Raw genomic sequence first — 8324 nt, forward strand, 5'->3', positions numbered from 1 at the left:
TTCTATAGATAATTCACACTACTGCAAGTACAAACTGCCATCCTTTATTTCTTTCAATGTTAGTCATGATCCTAAAAGCATTGCTGGGAAATACCTGCTTCCTGTGTAGCTACAAGATCCAGAGGGCTGGAAAATGGAAATGTAAGTGGTCGTCTTTTTCATTAGCATTGATTTCATAAAATTATAGTATCCTGTACTTGGAAATGCTGCCATTATTTATTTCTGTATCTGGCAGTTAGAGTTGGGACTTGACCTTTGACACAGTGTCCTTTCTTACCATTCCTGTAGAGGAAAATGAATTGTGGGAGATACTGCAAGCTAAGTAAAGGCCACTTGAAGAAGCAAACATGGCACTTAGATATTTAGATGAAGTGCAGTTTAATCAAAATTAGTCATGCAGCTATGCTATCATTTTGCTAATAATATTCTGAAGAATGCAAAGTAAACTTACTTTATCCACATTTGACTGAGAAGATGTTAGCAGGGAGCAGCATTGAAAGCAAATGCATTTTTAATTTTTTTGTTATAGTTCTGTTGCTTTCAAAATAGTAGTTCTCTTCAAATCGTAGCATTAATTCAAAGAAGTATAATTCTGCATGGTTAATGGGAATTGACTCAGTCATTTTTTCCACAATAGTTTATAGTTATTGTTTATGAAATTGCTTTTGAAGTTCAGTGATTTCTTTTTTAAATGTATTTTATTGATTATGGTATTACAATTGTCCCATTTCCCCCACCCCCTTCACTCCCCTCCACCCTGCAAACCCCCTCCCACCCACATTCCTCCACTTTAGTTCATGTCCATGGGTCATACATATAAATTCTTTGGTTTCTACATTTCCCATACTATTCTTAACCTCCTCCTGTCTATTTTGTACCTACCATCTATGTTACTTATTCTCTGCACCTTTCCCCCCCCTCTCTCCTCCTCCCACTCCCCTGTTGATAACCCTCCATGTGATTTCCATTTCTGTGTTTCGGTTCTTGTTCTAGTTGTTTGCTTAGTTTGCTTTCGTTTTTGTTTTAGGTGTGGTTGTTAATAATCGTGAGTTTGCTGTTATTTTACTGTACATGTTTTTTATCTTCTTTTTCTTAGATAAATCCTTTTAAATTTCATATAATAAGGGCTTGGTGATGATGAACTCCTTTAACTTTATCTGAAAAGCGTTTTATCTGACCTTCCATTCTAAATGAAAGCTTTGCTGGATAGAGCAATCTTGGATGTAGGTCCTTGCCTTTCATGACTTGGAATATTTCTTTCCAGCCCCTTCTTGCCTGCAAGGTCTCTTTTGAGAAATCAGCTGACAGTCTGCTGGGAACTCCTTTGTAGGTAACTGTCTCCTTTTCTCTTGCTGCTTCTAGGATTCTCTCGTTCATTTGAATTTTGGCTAATGTAATGATGATGTGCCTGCTGTGTTCCTCCTCGGGTCCAGACTTTTTTGACATTCTCTGAGCTTCCTGGGCTTCCTGGAAGTTTATTTCCTTTGCCAGATTGGTGAAGTTCCCCTTTATTATTTGCTCAAATAAGTTTTCCACTCGTGGCTGTTCCTCTTCCCCTTCTGCTACCCCTATATTTCAGATGTTGTAATGTTTAAAGATGTCCCGGAGGTTCCTAAGCCTCTCCTCATTTTTTGAATTCTTGTTTCTTCATTCTTTTCTGGTTGAATGTTTCTCTCTTTCTTCTTTCTTCCTTTCTTCCAATGGTCCACACCATTGATTTGAGTCCCAGTTTTCTTCTCATCACTATTGGTTCCCTGTACATTTTCCTTCATTTCACTTAGCATAGCCTTCATTTTTCCCATCTAATTTATGACCAAATTCAACCAATTCTGTGAGTACCTTGATTACCAGTGTTTTGAACTGTGCATCTGATAGGTTGGCTATCTCTTCATTGCTTAGTTGTATTTTTTCTGGAGCTTTAATCCGTTTTTTTTGGGGGGGGCATTTTTTTCTGGTTAATACCTGCCTGTTATGCACCTATTAAGTAGTGAGGGGTGGAGCCTTGGCTGTTCACAAGGGTGAGGCAACCCACGTCACTGGGTTGTGACGCTGTATTGGGGAAGGGGTCCGAGAGGGAACAGTGCCACTTGCTCCGCTCTCTGCCAGATTCCAGTCACTTCCCCAGCTTCCCTCAAGCAAATTGGGACCTTCTGGTGCTGATTCCCATGTGGATGGGTTTGTGTATATTCTAGGATCTTGTGGGTCTCTCCAAGCAACTCTCCTGTGAGGCTGGGAATTTCTCCTTCTGCCTCAACCCCTGCAGGTGTTTTCAATCAGTGGTGTGAGGCTTTATTTGAGGCCTTGGGTTGTGTAGACCATCCTGCTCCCCAGTTGTTCCTCCTGGTTTTTCTGCATGTGAATGTGGGACTGCCTAGTCTGCAATCTGCCACCTTTCCTGCCCCGGTCCTCTTGCCACAAGTCCTCTCTGCCTGGCTGCCCCACCTACCAGTCTGGATGAATGTTTCTTCTATAAATGCTTGGTTTTATAGTCCACAAATCCTTGGACTTCCATACAGTTTGGTTTTCTGCCAGTTCTGGTTGTTTTTTGTTTTTAAATTGTTGTCCTTCTTTTGGTTGTGTGAGGAGGCACAGTGTGTCTACCTATGCCTCCATCTTGCCCCAGATTTCCTGAAGTTCAGCCATTTCTAAAATGTTCTGGGTAATTAATTTTACCATAAACTCAGATGGTAAATATCAATGCATTACTGTTTGGGACAGAGCCCCCTAAAATGTGGTTGACATTTTTGTTATTATTATGAAACTTGCAAGGAGAGATTTGAGGTTGTATAAAATATTATAGTGCACTCATTCAATCTCACAGTGTTGTAGGTCAGGCTCCTTAGAAGCAGATATTGAGCTGAGGACTTGTGGGCAAGTAAGCTGCGCTCCCATAGTCCCACAGCAGTCAGTCATTGGCTGTGGGCTGCTTGGGCAAGAAGGGAGTGCCCAAACACTCAGGACCTCTGCACAAGGTGGCAAAATAGCTCTGGTAGCTCCAGAGCAGTGCCCTGAATATGAATGGAGGGATGGGGCCACTGGGATCAAAAGTACATAAGGGGATGCACAGAAACAAGACAAAATTTAGAAAGATCTAATCAGGAAGGAGAACCAGCAGTGTCCACTGCACTCAGCAAATATTTGTTAATCACCTACTATGTGTGAGTTACTGTTCAAAGCTCTGAAGATTCAGTGGAGTATAAGCCTGTGGGGCTTCTATGCTAATGCAGAAGGTGATAAGTAGGTAATACACAAATAACTTTTAGTAACATGGTGATACACATTATGATGACTACAGGGTGAGGGAATAGACAATGATTAGGGGTGCTAGATTAGGTAGGGTACTAGGGTAAACTAAAGAAACAAATTATGTTAAAAAAAGGTATTTTAGTTTCTGTGGAGCTAGCCTTCGGAAATACTGCATTGTGTATTGTTCCTCCCTAACTCTGGGAACTTCTTTCACACGGAGCTCATAGAAGGGAAGTGAGCCTCCTATTTGAATAAAATCATCACAATAGGCATTCTTGACATAGGAACAACAAACATAAAATAAACAGTCTTTAAAAATTTCCCCTCTCCATTTATTTCTAAATGTTTTGAAGTCAAATACTTGGGGAAGCAAAGGAAAAAGAAAATTTTGTATGTTAAGAATTTCAAAAATGTCTATTGGTAAGCTTCTTAATTCTGACTGAGCTTTTAAAAAATCTAAGTTACTTTGGGGAGAATGAGTAGAAAAGGAGAAAAACACAGTCATCTGGCTTATAAAATTACCTTTGTGGTTTTTAAGCTGAAGATCCGAGAATCTGACACAACAGACTTTATGAAGAGGGGTGTGATGTGACAAGGTCCAGTGGTGTAGAGGGGACAAGCCGGGTCGAATGCTAGATCTTCTGTGTCAGAGGGAACTGGACTCTTGTCGCTGATCAAGCTAACACTCGCAAGTAACTGCCCATCTATTCATTGGTCTGGAGTTATGCCTGTGGGGGATTTGACTGGAAAATGCTATTTTAGACATTTTCCCCCAGATTATTTCATGTGAAGGAACCTCTGGTAACCCCATTTAATAACTGTCTCACTATCCTATAATTTCTCTTTGGTCTTTGGGCCAGAGAAATAGGCCAGAGTTGATAGTAGAAGGATATAAATAGGAATTTGCTAGCAGAAATCAAATACTTTCCTTTTTTTCTTAGTCTCCATGATAAATGTTTCAGGATTTTTCTAGTAGTGAAGAGAGAAGATAAGACAGGTTAAATTGGTCCAACTGTGTAATTTTTAGTAGGTAGTATTTCCCAGCTTTGTTTTACTAGAAAAATATATACTATGTTAAAAAATTAAATGGGTTGAGGATTTTGAAAGTTCATCATTAGCATTCATATCATTATCAAAATACCAATATTCATCATAACTTAAAAACTAATCAGTAATCAATTAATTTAAATAATTTAATGTAATGATATTGAAATGAATTATGTGGCAGTGCCCTTCAGGTACCTATTTTAAATGCAAAGAAAAGTATATTCAATGAACAATGAAACATATAACAGCAAAGGGGATCAGGTATTTCACTCCTTTGGTCAGCCTAACTATGAAGAGAAAATCTCCTGGGAATTGTGAAGTTAGAATATATCAAGAGCCATTTATCACTCAATAAATATTCATTGATCACCTTACTGATATAGGTGGTGAAGATATAATGAAGACCACGGACAAACCCTGCCCTTATGCGGATTACATTGTAGAGGCAGGGTAGCAACATACACATGCATACTATGACTAGTGTGGCCAAGAAAATAAATGGAGCAATAGAATATAGAGCAAGGGTTGATGGATTTTTTCTGTAAAGGGCCAGATAGTAAATATTTAAGCTGCAGGTTATACAATCTCTGTCTCAGCCTCAAGTACTCACCTGTGCTGTATGGGAATGAATGGACATGGCCATCTTCCAATAAAACTGTACCTTACAAAACAACAACAACAGGTGGTGGGCCAGATTTGGACTAAGGGATGTAGTTTAGAGACTCCTGAAGTAGCGTGGTCCTTGGAATGGGAGATGGTGACTCCAGACTGGGTGGTTAGGGGGCCCTCCTCTGAGGTGGCAGCGTTTGGAATGAAAGTAGAATGATGAGGAACCAGCCATATGAAGCTTGGGTGAAGAGAATTCTAAGCAGAGGGAATAGCTGGGTCAAAGATCCTGTGGGAGGAACAGGCTTGGTCTCCTTGATGGGTAGCTGCTTCATTTTTGCTGTGTGATGATCGGCATGCCACTGAATTCTCTGAGCCTCTTTTACATGAATAGGAGTGAAATAGCTCATAGGCTTTTTGTGAAGTAATGTGAAAAAAGTGAAAATATTTTTCTGGGCAAATATTAGGGAGTGTTATTAATAACTAGGATTTAGAAAAATAGTTGTGAATAAACTATAATAAAATAAGGAGTTGGACATCAAAGTTTTATATTTTTCATATTTTTAACACTGAGGTTGTTTTTTTCAGCTGTAACTTACTATACTGTGTACTAAAGCATAGTAACCAATTTATTCCTTGCTAACTGCTTCTCAATTTTATTTGCCAATCCTATCAGTAGTTATGAAGAATTGTTATTGTTGTTCTCTATGTGTGTTTAGCAAATAGTTATTAAATTAATTTTTTGTTATCTAGAAGCAAAAAAAATATCATGAGACCACAGGCTTCCAAGTTTCTTTTCTGTGAAAGCCATCTAGGCAGCTGATGAGCCATCAGCCTGATAAAGAGAGGCCTCAGAATTCCTGCCTGATGTTTTCAAAAGACTAGGAATGGCATGGCCTGTAAGTCCATTCATGATTTGTCTCTCTGTGCCACTGAAGCTTGTCTCCACTTATGCCTATCCCCCCAGCACGTGCTTCGCCCCAGGTTTATGTCCCCACCTCAGTTCTGTGGTCAAAGTTCGTGCTGCTTCTGTCCCACTGATATGAACCGCTCTCTGCCCCACTCAATCCTTTAAGTTCGAGGGATAGCAGTGTGAGGAAGAGGAGAAGAGTATTGGGGAGTGACACCACCCAGTGCTTAGTGTTGTCAATGTAGAGACTAGCCCGATGGACCACTGCATTGCTTTACCTGTTTGAGAGCTGAGCAGAATGAGAGCGAACCTACAACAGATGTTTGTCTCAAAGTTTTTGTCTCAAGGAAATGTCCATCAAGAATGTGGAAATGGGAAAGAAACTAGATTCTCTTCTGTGTAATAATGTGACTTCCTGACTTTATGGGAAAAAACTACAATGATTTTAGTAAATATTTTCTTCCTCATAATGGCTTTAGACTGTCCATGAGCATTAATGTTTGTCCCTGGAGGATGTGTGATGGACTTGGTGTAATGGGTCCACCTTTGAATCAGTAAGTGTTAAATAAACGGGTGTGTGGGTGTGTGCTCCCAGATTATCCTGTAGGGAACTCTAGAAGCAAGACTGAGTTGGAGGGCTATGTTCCCCTTGGATAGCCCCTCCTCTCCCCATCCCTGGCACACGAGGGATCATAGATGCTGCTGATTGTCTTACTGAAGCCCCTGCTAAAAGGCTCAGATAAGGGATGCACTCTAATGGGGGAGATGCATTCTGGGGTGATAATGAACCCCTCTGGGTGAGAGGCACAGTTTTTCAGAAGGGGATGAAGATTTTCCTCCTGAAAACTAGAGGCAAGTATCTCCTTGAGGGAGAAATTTTCTTTTCTTTTTTTTAAGATTTTATTTATTTCTAGAAAGAAGGGTGGGAGGGGAAAAGAGAGGGAGAGAAACATTGATATGTAAGAGAAACATCTACTGTTGCCTCTCACATGCCCCCAGCTGGGGACTTGGCCGGCAACCCAAGCATGTGCCTTGGAATGGCACATGGAACTGACAACCTTTTGGTTTAATGTCTGATGCCCAACCCATGGAGCCACACCAGTAAGGGCTGAGGGAGATCTTTAGAAATGAAGGCATTGAATTCAGGGTGCAAACAGGTTGGTTCTGAGCCTGAGTGGAAGCCCTGTTTTGAAGAGTTAACATCTTAGGTGTCTGTTGCCTTTAGATTTTGAAAGAAGTCAAACCAGCATTCAATTTAACTTTTTCTTTTGTTTGTTTTTTGCCTATGATCCCTTTAAGATTACCCTGATCCTTCAGTAAAGAAGTTTTCCCAAAATGGCTGGTGTGGGTAAATTTGGGGGGTTGGGCTGCAGAGTCGGGGCAATAAAGGCAGGGTCTGAGCTGTGTCTGCAGACCCTGCAGGGGAGCACCGGGATCATGAGAGGGGCCCTTGGCAGAGGGCCGTGCCCTGAGATTACCAGCCCTAAGACAAAATTCTATCTTGAGCTTCTCAAAACCGTGTGGGAGTGCAGAAGGTAGGATGGGGAAATTATAAGGGTAAAGTATAATTTATTGATAACCAGATAACTTGAATTTTAATGTATGATTAAAGCCTTATGCTGGAAGACTATAATTCTGGTGACATTCAGGCATTAACCAAGACATTAGGCAAGAAAGATTTCATTCAGGAGTAAGAAACTTGGTTGCACTTCTGGATTCACAACCCCTGGACTATTATTCAGTTCCCCTCCCATGAGGACAGACCCATGAATGGCAATGGTGTAATTTGCTACCTGAAACCCAGGAAGGCAAAAACAGCTGTCATTGACCCACGTGGTAGAGCCAGAAAATGTGCATGTGCTGAATCAGGTACGGGCGTGGGCAACAGTAGGTTTACAGTTCACAAAACAGAGTTTATTTTTGTATTGTTACTCATTCTTGTATTATGTTTTTTCACCTAAACAATTGTAAACCTACTTTTGCTCTCCCCTGTATTTCTGCCTGTCCTCCCAAAGAAGGGCCCTTGCCTTGTAATAGGATATCTCCAAAGAGCACGTGAATACATTGTGAGCAAGATGCAGTCAGAAATGATTAAAAATACCCCTGATGCTGGTTATAACAGACCAACAACAAGAATACGTTTTCTCTGAAATGCATGTATGTCTTTATTTCAGCCTTCTAGTGGATTTGATACACAGTCCACATCCTCTGACGCCCTATGTTGAAAACTACAATCACTGTAGTCAATTATTACAAACACTGCCTTGCATACCTCTCTCACTTCACACTGCCAGCTTGGCAAAACCACAGCCCCAGATCAACCCACTTCTGCCTTGCACCTGTGCAGCTGAATGTGGCAGGGAAATAACACACCACACTTTGATGTTAATTGGATTACTGAACACAGACTTCAAGTGGGACTTTAATGCCACACTCCTGTGCTCCATTCACTCTTCCATGACTTCTTTCCTCTCTTTCTTCCCCCTTCTCAGCCTCCTCTTCTTTCTCCTCTTTC

Source organism: Sturnira hondurensis, unplaced genomic scaffold (assembly GCF_014824575.4).
Source record: "Sturnira hondurensis isolate 20B ecotype Veracruz unplaced genomic scaffold, ASM1482457v3 Scaffold0016273, whole genome shotgun sequence".
Taxonomy (NCBI): domain Eukaryota; kingdom Metazoa; phylum Chordata; class Mammalia; order Chiroptera; family Phyllostomidae; genus Sturnira; species Sturnira hondurensis.